Source organism: Trachurus trachurus (assembly GCF_905171665.1).
Source record: "Trachurus trachurus genome assembly, chromosome: 1".
NCBI lineage: Eukaryota > Metazoa > Chordata > Actinopteri > Carangiformes > Carangidae > Trachurus > Trachurus trachurus.
Genome location: NC_139891.1, coordinates 8915498 through 8926592, shown reverse-complemented (window position 1 = coordinate 8926592; position 11095 = coordinate 8915498).

The following is an 11095-nucleotide window of genomic DNA, read 5'->3' as shown; positions in this document are numbered from 1 at the left end:
TTTTCTGACTTGGAAAGCATTTAGTGTTTTTAGTCTACCGACTACAACCTGCACACTGAGTTAACATTTCCACATAGGAGGTCAGCAGTGGAATTTGTTACATTGAAAAGGACTTGTGTCACTATGGTTCCTTGTATTTAATGCATTGTATATCTACAATCTACTTAGTAGTCCAGATTGTCAATGTGAGCTTGTTGGAGGAGCAGAGGCTGTTATGTCAGTTGTGCTGTCTCAAGTCCACCCAGGAGACGACAAAGCTGTCAGTGTGCCCCGCATGCCACCGGCATACAAAGGACGTGTATTAAATAAGAGGTGGGGGTGTACTTCACTTGCACACCGCTGCTTGAATGTACAATAAACCTTCTGGTATGTGTTGCATTTGAGGCCATGTCAACCTGAAACCCTTCCTCTATATGAGAGTGTTTTAAATTCCAACACAGGAGAGTTAACTAAAAGTGCAGCACAGAACACCACACATGCTACTGTATGTTAGCTTTACCATACTGTTCTGACCTCTGATACGATATAGAATGCATTATTTTATCCACGTACAGATGCGTGTGGAAGCTGTACCTGCACATTAGGGAATTACTACACCGGTGTCTTTCTTCCTAAGGGTTAAGAGGTAGCAGTAGCAAGTAAACAAACAAATTACACTGTTATTCATCATCTTAAATCAGTATCGTCTTACTAATCACCTTGGTCAACACGTGTGACGAGTTAGGGTGTATTGTGTAGCAGCTTATAATAACTCCTTTTGCGAGGAAAGCTCTCACAGACATATTTAATGAATTTTCATATCCACAATTAACCATGAAACACAATACCCAAGCCTTTTAATTCTACTCTGCTGTTTAATCATCATATTATCTTTCCCTTTCTGTTAATCAAAGCGTGGGGTTCTCTGTACCAGATCCGCAGTAACGGTATGTTTATTATCTGTGCAGTTGTCTGTTGACAGCACATCTCAAAGTCGGACGCACATGTGAAAAGGACCTGCTCAACAGAGGTTTGGAAAAAGTGATATGATGAGTCATCTCATCACTGTAGTCGCCACCAGTGGGTGAGTGCATGTGAGGCGAAAAAAACAAGAGAATATTACAGGCTTGGATGCTTGACCCTTACAGGGCATCCAGTGGCTGTGTAATGCCATAGGGGATATTTTTTGCTGGAATGATTTGAGTCAGCTTGTCTTAGTTTTGGGTCAAATCAATACAAAGTTGTTCTGAGTGATCACCTTCACTTTATAATGACGAGTGGTCTCTTCCAGCATGACAATGGCCCTGATGCACAGGGCACGAGGGGTCACCGTTTGATGAGTATGAAAATGATTTGAATTTTATGCTATGACCTTCATTGTCACCAGACTTCAACCCAACCGAACACCAATGGGAGATTTTGGACGGACAAGTTGTACAAAAACAACTCAGCTCCCATCATCTGCCAAATAGGAGAGTATATTGTGAAGAATGGTGTTAATCCCTAGTGTGTCTGTGTGTGTGTGTCTGTGTATGTGTGATAGATTTTGGCAAGTGTAAGTGAACTAGACAAACCAGGTTCAGGGAGAGCGAACACCCCACAGGAGGATAAAAAGTAAAACACCACTGAACATCGCACCACATTTCACCTTTTCCTGCCACTAATAATGAGACATTTTGTAGCCTTTCACTTCACCTTTACATTGTATACAGCTCTGCTCATCATTTCAGTTTGTTTAAGACTTCACTTTTAGCCTCACAGGGTATCTATGTTCTGCCCTGACACTGCACCACAGCATCAAAATACAGCCTACAGTATCATGAATTAATAGTTTACCATAATGGTATGTTGTCTTGGGAAAAAAAAGAGAGTTGCTTCCGTTCACAACAACAGTAGCTACTGACTCTTTTATGGGCATCAGGATAACATGGCAATCCTAAAAATGAAGAGAATTTCCCAGTACTGAAGAAGAAGAAGAAGAAGAAGAAGAAGATCTAAACTGTTCTACGATATGTCTTCTGTTTCCTACTGCTTCTTCTTTCCTTCCGCCTTCTTCTTTGTTGGTTTATTTATGCACGCGAAACTCGCAGAGCACGCTCTCTGGCTGGCTGCATTTTCAACATGGAGGCGCAAGATGACGGCACTCTCTAAAGCAAGACCCTTGCTATATGTGTATATAAAAGAAGAATTGTAAGGCTACGGAAACCAAACAAATTTTATTTTATAGCGATTATACACTTATACTAATATATTAACAAGTAGTAATAGTCAGATTTGCCAATAAACCTTGCCAATTATTACACACTGAACCTTTAATGATAATGGCATAATTGACAATCAGTGGAGATAAATGTCTTTGACTGATTGTCATGTGACTTTCAAACTGCTGAGCTTACTTAGACCAAAGCCATGTGGTCTTACCTGTTCCACAGGCTGCAGCTAATTAACATAGCCTAAGGGTTTTGGTGTTTGTATATAGGCTAGTACAATTAGTAAGTGATAGCCTAGTAGTAAAAGCAGTGCAGAGAGGATTGGACCAGTTTGGTGTTTGCATTAGCATGTCATGTTAGCGGGGTATTTTGACATACTGATGTTAATACCGAACTTGCAACAATGCGGAAAAACATTTGAACATGTCACTGTAGGAAAAGCACAGGTGGAAAACAAATGAATGATGGTTGAATTCCATTTACCTAGTTGCAGCAGTGTCAGGGTCCTGGCAGTGTGAGTGCTGCAGCTCATTGGCACGCTGTCACCCAGCCATTTTTAATGTTATTAGTTAAACCTGTGCTCTTGCTCTAAATATAGCAAGTCCAAAATCTGCTGTGAGAAAGGCTGACTAATGACTTCTGAGTCTGATTAACATTCAAAAAAAACATTTTATCCAGCTTCCTCATCAAACAGATGTTTGTCTGTTTGTTTTTCCAAAACTGAGAATGCAGAGGTTGAGCCAAAATATTCCCATGAAATAAATAAAAGGTCAAAGTTCACAGCATGTTCAATGTGTGTAATCTTGCATTTGAAAACTTTATAATTTACTGTAATATCAGACTCGTTTTTAAATGTCTTCATAACTGTGTATCATCCCTGTTTTCTGCACTGATAAAAAGACGCTGTAGCTCAAGCCGAGTAAACACACGAGCCTCCCACAATGGCGACTGCATTGTTCCCAAGTGTACAACATCATTTGGACAGTCTGCCTTTTCAATAAAAGGGGTTAACCTATGGAACACTTTACCCACTCACCTGAAACTGGAGACTGACACAAACTCGTTTAACAGAGGACTAAAAGCATGGTTAAAAGCAAAACAACAATGCTCACATGTATAAATATGGACTTTTTTATGGTTACTATTTTTACTGTTACGATCATGATTTCTGTTTGCTCAATCTCCTCTCGTTGATCTTGTGCTCTGTATTTTTTAGTATGCTACTGTCATGATGTAGTGTCATGCACTTGGTTTTATCTAATACTGTTGATAATATGTTCTGTATTTTTAGATTAGCCGCCTATGGACTGGTGTTGAAAATTAGCACTTGTGCTAAACACACTCAAGCAAAGCATCTGGTCTGTCCACTGGAACAGTCTTAATGTATTTGTGATGTCCATATCAAATAAATAAACATAACATAACATAACATAATTGAGGACATATCTGAAAGCTCTCAATCTGGTTTGCTTCTCTCTGAGCCAAATTAGAGTTTTTCTCTTTTCCATTCTTTTTTCTGTTTCTGTTGTCAACCAATGGAACAAATATGAAATAGTAACTGAATTGTGGCTTATTAAGAGAACTAAAGGATAGATGTTCACTCTGGAGGCAAAGCATTTTGGAGCAGCTGCTCGAACTCCTGATTTCATAATACCACGATATTGTCAAAATTACTACACAAAATTACTGTGTACAAAATGACTATAGACAATAACAAAGACTGCTGTGATTCTGGGTGTACTTGTGTACTTGTTAAATGATGACTCATTGTGAACATGAAAGGCAATCAGTGGTGGAAAAAAGCGGTACTATTTCTTGAGTACTGACTACAAGGAGTTTCGGAAAGCAGAAGTGTTTTCACACTACATTTCCCATGAGCCTCTGCACGCACAGTGAAATTCTTGGACCAGCGCAAAAACATTTGCCAAGAATTTTTTCATTAATCAAGAACGAAAGTTGGAGGTTCGAAAACGATCAGATGCCGTCGTAGTTCTGACCATAAACGATGCCAACTAGCGATCCGGCGGCGTTATTCCCACGACCCGCAGCGTCCGCGAAACCATGAAAACCAGGAAATGCTGGGCGAGTCGACTAGATAATTATATCAAAATAACTATAAAGACAAAATGTATTGAAAATGGACACATTAACAAGTGTGGGTAATGTAGATTCATCCACGTTAATATGAGACTCTTTTATAGCCAAAAGCAAACTTCTCAGGGTACTTTAGTAGTTTAGTGAGTTTTGTTTTGTTTGTTTAGTTTTTTTTACTCCTATTTTACTTCTTTTTTTTTTAGTTAAAGTATATTTTTTGGGCTTTTATTGCCTTTAATTGATAGTGCAGTCGAGAGAGAGAAAGAGTGGGGGAATGACACGCAGGAAAGGGCCGTCCAACGGGGGACTGGAACCGGGGCCGCCTGCACCGAGGACGGAGCCTCAACATGGGGCGGCAGCTCTACCCAGTGAGCTAAACGCTGCCCCGCTCCTATTTTACTTCTGCAAGCTGTGTTCTTCACAGGAGAAACAGATGCTACGTAAGACAAGGATGAGGCAGAAGGTTCTCCAGAGACCATGCTCTCATCTAAAGTCCATTCATTCATTCATAACCTTTATTTAAACTCAGAGATACTGTATATTGAGGAGCAACCTCATTTACAAAATAGTCGAGATAAAGTCCATGGTATCTTAGAAGATAGACACAGTTTCAGTTTGTTTTAAATGTTTGCTATGTTTACCATGACCATTTTTACTGTATAGACGGCTAATTAATTATTGGTTCAATGGTGTTTTACAGTTGTTAACTCGTTGCTATAGACTTCCTAGCATATTCTACCAGCTTTAACTTAAATACTTGATCTCAAATGAAAATTGTCCTGAATATTTTTCAGATGTACTGGAGTAATATTTGACGAGGATGATCTGTACTTTGACTCAAGTAATGGAGTTGTGTACGTTGTACACATTTGGAGGTGACACAATGTTTTCTTTCATACAGTGCCCAGCCTGTCTAAACTGCTGCTCTGCCTCTTTGCCACTGACTGAACAGAACAGACACACACACACACACACACACACACACACACACACACACACACACACACACACACACACACACACACACACACACACACACACACACACACACACACACACACACACACACACACACACACACACACACACACAGGGCATTACTGGCAGCCCTCTTCTGCAATGAGTGTCCAATCTTTGTTCAAAATGTCACTGGATTTGTTGCTATAGGTGCTTTTTGAGTCTATAAATCTAGTGAACAATGTACTACGGGGTGTGAACATCCCCCTCCCCAAATATAAATAGTTAATGTATTGTTTATTCAGTTTGAAAGATTAACAGCCAATGAGGAGGGAAGTCCAACTCAATCATTTGGCATCCAGCTGACCAGTAGTTATGCTCGATCACTCATGTCAAAAACAAAAATAGAATGAGCTATTAGAAAGTGTGCATCTCAATGATAAATAATAATTTGGAAGATGAGAACAAATCCTCATAATTCAGTTATTGAGTTTTTTCTTTCTTCAACATTGAAATGTGACCCTGTATGAGCACATTGTTTTCTGTTCAAGTAAGAACAGTTTTGAATATTTCATTGGATTCAGTTCTGTTTTTCTTTTTTTTTCTTTTGCTTTGTACATTTGAATTTGAATGTAATAACAGTTGGCTTGTTTAGTCACTGTGAATCAAATCTGAAGAAATGACACCCACACAGTCCTGATAAAGCAGGTACATTGAGTTTCTAAGTGTGAAACTCTTAAAAACTGCCGGGAGATGTTTTTAAAACTTTGATTGTTGCACATTTAGTCATGAATATTTAACATTAGGGAGAAATACTTTGGAATTTCTAGTCTGAGCAGCATTTTACATATAGCTCCTTTTTCATAACAGAATAAATTCAGTTTTCATTCGGATTGATTTCTTCTTCTTCTATTGTTCATAAGATCCTCTATAACCACCATAGAATTCTGCATGTGAAGACGCAGACTGCATTTCATTTAAATTACACTACTTTATCCTGTATGGGCTTCTCTCTCTTAAAAACTGAGGTGCAGGTGTAGACATGATGGAATGCACTGAAAGACATTTCAGTCTTTTATGTGTTCATGATGCAGCGCAGGCAGCCATGACACTTAACCCAGATAAATACTGTAATTATCAGTTCTGCCTCTCACAGATCACCCGTCTGCCGATCGCCTGTCATATCCATCATGCCCACACAAATACATGCCTGCACACACACACACATATACACACACACATATACAGTACACACACACATATACACACACACACACACACACACACACACACACACACACACACACACACACACACACACACACACACACACACACACACACACACACACAGGCTGTTTTGATGTGTCAGATCTGTATCTATCATAACAAGTCAAAGTAAGATTCAGTGCCCTGGCAGGGTAACCGCACTGTGGGCGAGTCCATATTAAATTGTCTACTGAAGTGGGCCAGATTGTGTTAGGCTGGTCTATCCATTCATCTACGCTAATGCCCTTTCTGCCTCCATCCATTTCAAGAAGTGAAAGGGACAGAAGAGAAAAGGACAGGGCCCAGGAGAAGAAGAAGAGAGAGAAAGGAGATTAAATGAAGGGGAAGGTGAGAAAGGAAAATATTTTAAAAGTAAAAAAAGTGAAGAGGGATAAAGTATTTAAAGGACGAGGAGATAGTGGAGGCTTTATAAACCTGGACTAAGTGGAGGAACACATGGGAAGACTGTGACACATAACGATGTAATTATTTTTTGGTTCACTATATGCAATTAACTACGTTGTTATTTTAACATTTGTCATGGTTTTAAATGAGCAAGCTTGCAGCTCCCTCTGTAAGAGAAATACGGACAAAACAAGACCTAATGGAATGAAACAGCATGCTGTGCGCAGTGCATCGCAGCAGCTACACTAAGAGGGCTCTGTGGTAATGAGCTTGAGGTGGTGAAAAACACACATGCATGAGCGGACATGTGCACACGCACGCACAAACACACACACACACACACCACGCTGATGCGGAGAGAGACACTATCAGCATGCCTTCATTTCGCCATTACCACTTTTAAGTGTTTGTTGCCAGGGCAACGGTGTGATTTATTTCCCAATTAAGAGTTAGTGAACTTGCTCACTTACAACCAGTAATATCAAGCTGCACATAAATTACCTTCAAGCGTAATGTGGTCTATTTGCTATTAGAAACAAACAGAATATCACTATCTTGTATCTCACAAACAAGTAAACTTCTGTATCAAGAGTTTTGTTTAGTTTTTTTGTAGAACAAATATTTTCTAATAACTGTGTTCTGTAGCTAATTGGCAATTAATGCGGTTGCTAAAAATGCCGAAATTCAGTGGGTCTCACACCCAATAACAACCTTTTCCATTCATCTGGCTTTAAATGAAGATAAACAATACACGGACGGATGAGAGTCGGCAGGCAGGTGGAATGTAATGGAATCAATTAGGATAACACTCATGATTTATATTCTGTGTTGATAACAAAGAAAGCTTAATTTACTTTCTTTCCCCCCTCTTGCTGGTATCATTTATTTCTAATGTTTATGCAATGATAACATATGAATCCTGTTCCTCTGTGTGACAAACACCAGCAGCACTTGCCTCTCTATTTCTCCCACGTGCACGCACAAAGAGCGTGTGTATGTAGATACTAAAGCGGAACTGTTAATTATTAACTCTGACTATAAACTGCTAATGCATATATTAGCAGTCATTCATAAACATGAAGGCTCGTTCTGTATGTATCTGGTCGGAGGAGATTATACTTTATGTTTGTATGTGTGTCCCTGTGTGTAATTTCTCTTCATGTTGAAATGAGAAATGTTTGCACATCCATGGACGCGTGTGTTTTGTAAGAGGAGGGCCTCTCGCTCGTCCAAGTTTGAAAATGGTTGTCTAACATTCTTCTGTAATGAAACCTCTCTGTTCCCCTTTTCGTTTTTCTATTCCCCTCATTCTCTTCCTCTTTCTTCTCTCGCTCACTGCAGTGTTATTGAGAAGTAGAACTCGTCTGGCCCTCATTAATGTCCCTGGCATTTGCTTGGCTCTGCGTCTCTCTTCCCCACTCCCCAGCCTCTTACAGCTTCATCACGCATTCTACCCATGCCATCCTCATACGCACAACACTAGCCGGCTTCAACTGCAATTAGTACCTGTGCCATCAAGCATACGCACACACACACACACACACACACACACACACACACACACACACACACACATGCACACATGCACTGTAGGGGCTTTTAGGTCCAGATTTTTTTTTATACCCGACACCACTCTTCCCATCCTTCACCTGTGCAGACCTCTCAGTAATGATGGACTTGTTGGACAGTAATTGGAGTGAGTTAATAAGCATTCCGTTGGTCCAGGGAAACACTGGGATGCCATGTTCATTTCCATTAGCTCTTTATTATCGGCCTATCCTCTTGAACCCTAGTGGAAGATGGACAGAATGCAGCACCAATGGTGTATTATCATATTATGTCGCCTACAGCTACGGCACTTAAGGTAAGAGTCAGACGAAGTCTCTCACATGGATGGGGATCAAAGTTAGTGCGTTTGTGGGGTGCATTGGAAACCGGTCATACAAGGATTGTGTACTGCGGTGTGGTGAAAAAAAAAAACTTCAATGAGTTTTTTGGCACTAGCCTGCAAAGGGCTACGTACCGTCCCACTATCTTATTAGCTCCAGTATGAATCTTTCATTTGGACCTCTATCACAGAACCCCTAAAACTAGGCAAAGTCATTACCGCTTTCACTTTTTCAATCTCTCGCTCTTTTCATGTTCAGAGATCACTCCTTTATCCCTCTCGTTCTATTTTTCATCATAACTTTATCCTCATTCATACCCTCAAACACTCTTTAAACTTGAAGAAATGAGACCCACGTCTTTTGAAAAAAAAAAAAGGAACTAGGTCTGGGGTGATCACCAGAAAGTTTCTGACATGCAGAAACACCCTTAAGCTGGTGTTGAATGTTTTAGAGCAGGCTGGTCTCTTTTTCTGAGGGGGATAAGACGGCTCTTGTGTCTGCTTGTCTGCTGGGGCTTTGGAGGTAGAGGAGAGGCAGCTACCTGTTCTGCTCTCCCCTCTCATCTCTTCACACTAATTAGGGAGAACTGGGTTTAAATCTTAGTGGGGGGACACACATCCTCTGCCTGCACACAGGTGGGTGTGCGTCGTTATGTATAAATCAAAGTGTTTTATGAAGATCATGTTTTTTGTCTAAATGCATCCGCAGACATATTTTTAGGTCAACATTTTATTAGTAAGAGACATGCTGTTGGAATACAGCGTGTTTGTGTGTGTGTGTGGGTGCGTGTGACTGTGCATGTGACTAGTGTGCATTGAGGTGGCAAGGCACCGCAGGCGATGATAAGGAGGGGGCTTAAGCTGTGGGCTCTCTAGGCCTAATCACTGCATGCATTTCAAAGGCAAGAACGCCAATTAAAACTGATAGGGCTCAATATGGGCTTTTGGGCTGCCACAGCGAAGAGCAACACATCCAACATGAAAATCAATCGGCCCCCTGTCTCCTGGTCAGGAGAAGCGGTTTGCCAGCCAGTGATCCAGGAGGAGCCTCTGATAAATACATGGGCTCTACAAGGGGCCGGAGCAGGGGCAAGGGGGGGGGAGACTACCGGGGTCACTGAGAGAAGACAGAGATTTGTGAGTCCCCAATCATCGTGTGTGTGTCTGTGTATGTCAAGGATCAGAGGTCCCGTGATCTCAACTTCTTCTCAAGTAGCCGGAAAAGTGAGTGAGTGGGACTTTGATAGGCTGTCACCGAGCGCTTTATTAGGAACACCAGACTAACGCTGAGTGGGGTCTCCCTCTGCTCTTCATGTCGTCGATTCCTCAAGATGTTGAAAACATATGTTTTGGGTTCTGGTTCAACCAACACACTATTTATCTGTTTGTAATTCAAGGACAAACCATGTACAAAGCTATAAACAAACTTCCTCCACATGTCCAAAATCTGTTTAATTATGCAACACACTAGCTAGCTTTAAAAGACTTTATAAAAGTTATGTAATATCTCTATATGGAAAATTAAGTTTATTGCTCTTATACTGTTCATTTTGGATTGCGCACTGTGTGCACTATTCTTTATTTTGTTGTGCCGGAAGTTTACAGATACGATCAATTTCAAATTTTTGTGCTTTATTCTTTTTGCCTTTTTTTTTTTTTTCGTTGAGTATCATTTTGCAAAGAAAAAGTGGTAGGTATAAATAAGCTAAGCTTCTACCCTTTTGGTTGAAATGTACAGAAAATGTACTGAAATAAAACTCATGGTGATATTTTGCAGCCACATTATTGCTGAGGATTTGTCAGTCTCACATTCGTGTTACCAATCTCCTGCTCTGGATTCTGATCTGGTGACTGGGAACTGGCCACTGAAGTTCACTCGCCTTACTGTCATATTTGTGAAAGGAAGAGAGGCTTCTTTTGCTTTGACATAACACATTATCCTGCTGGTAGTAGCCTAGATTGTAACTGAATGGCGTGGAACCCTATGAGGTCTGCTGCTGGCGTAGCCCTCCCACCTCAAGGTTGAATGTGTTCATTATGAGATGCTTTTCAGATACTCACCTCAGCTGTAAAGAGTCATTATCTGATTTACTGTAGCCTTTCTGTCAGCTCCAACCTGTCTGAGCACTGTTGGAGAATTAAGGCCCAGATTTTTTTTATTTTTATGCCCGACACCACTTTTCCCATCCTTCACCTGTGCAGACCTCTCAATAATGATGGACTTGTCTAACTGTAATTGGAGTGGGTAGCATTCTGTTGTTTCAGGAGATGCCGTGTTCATTTCCGTTAGGTCT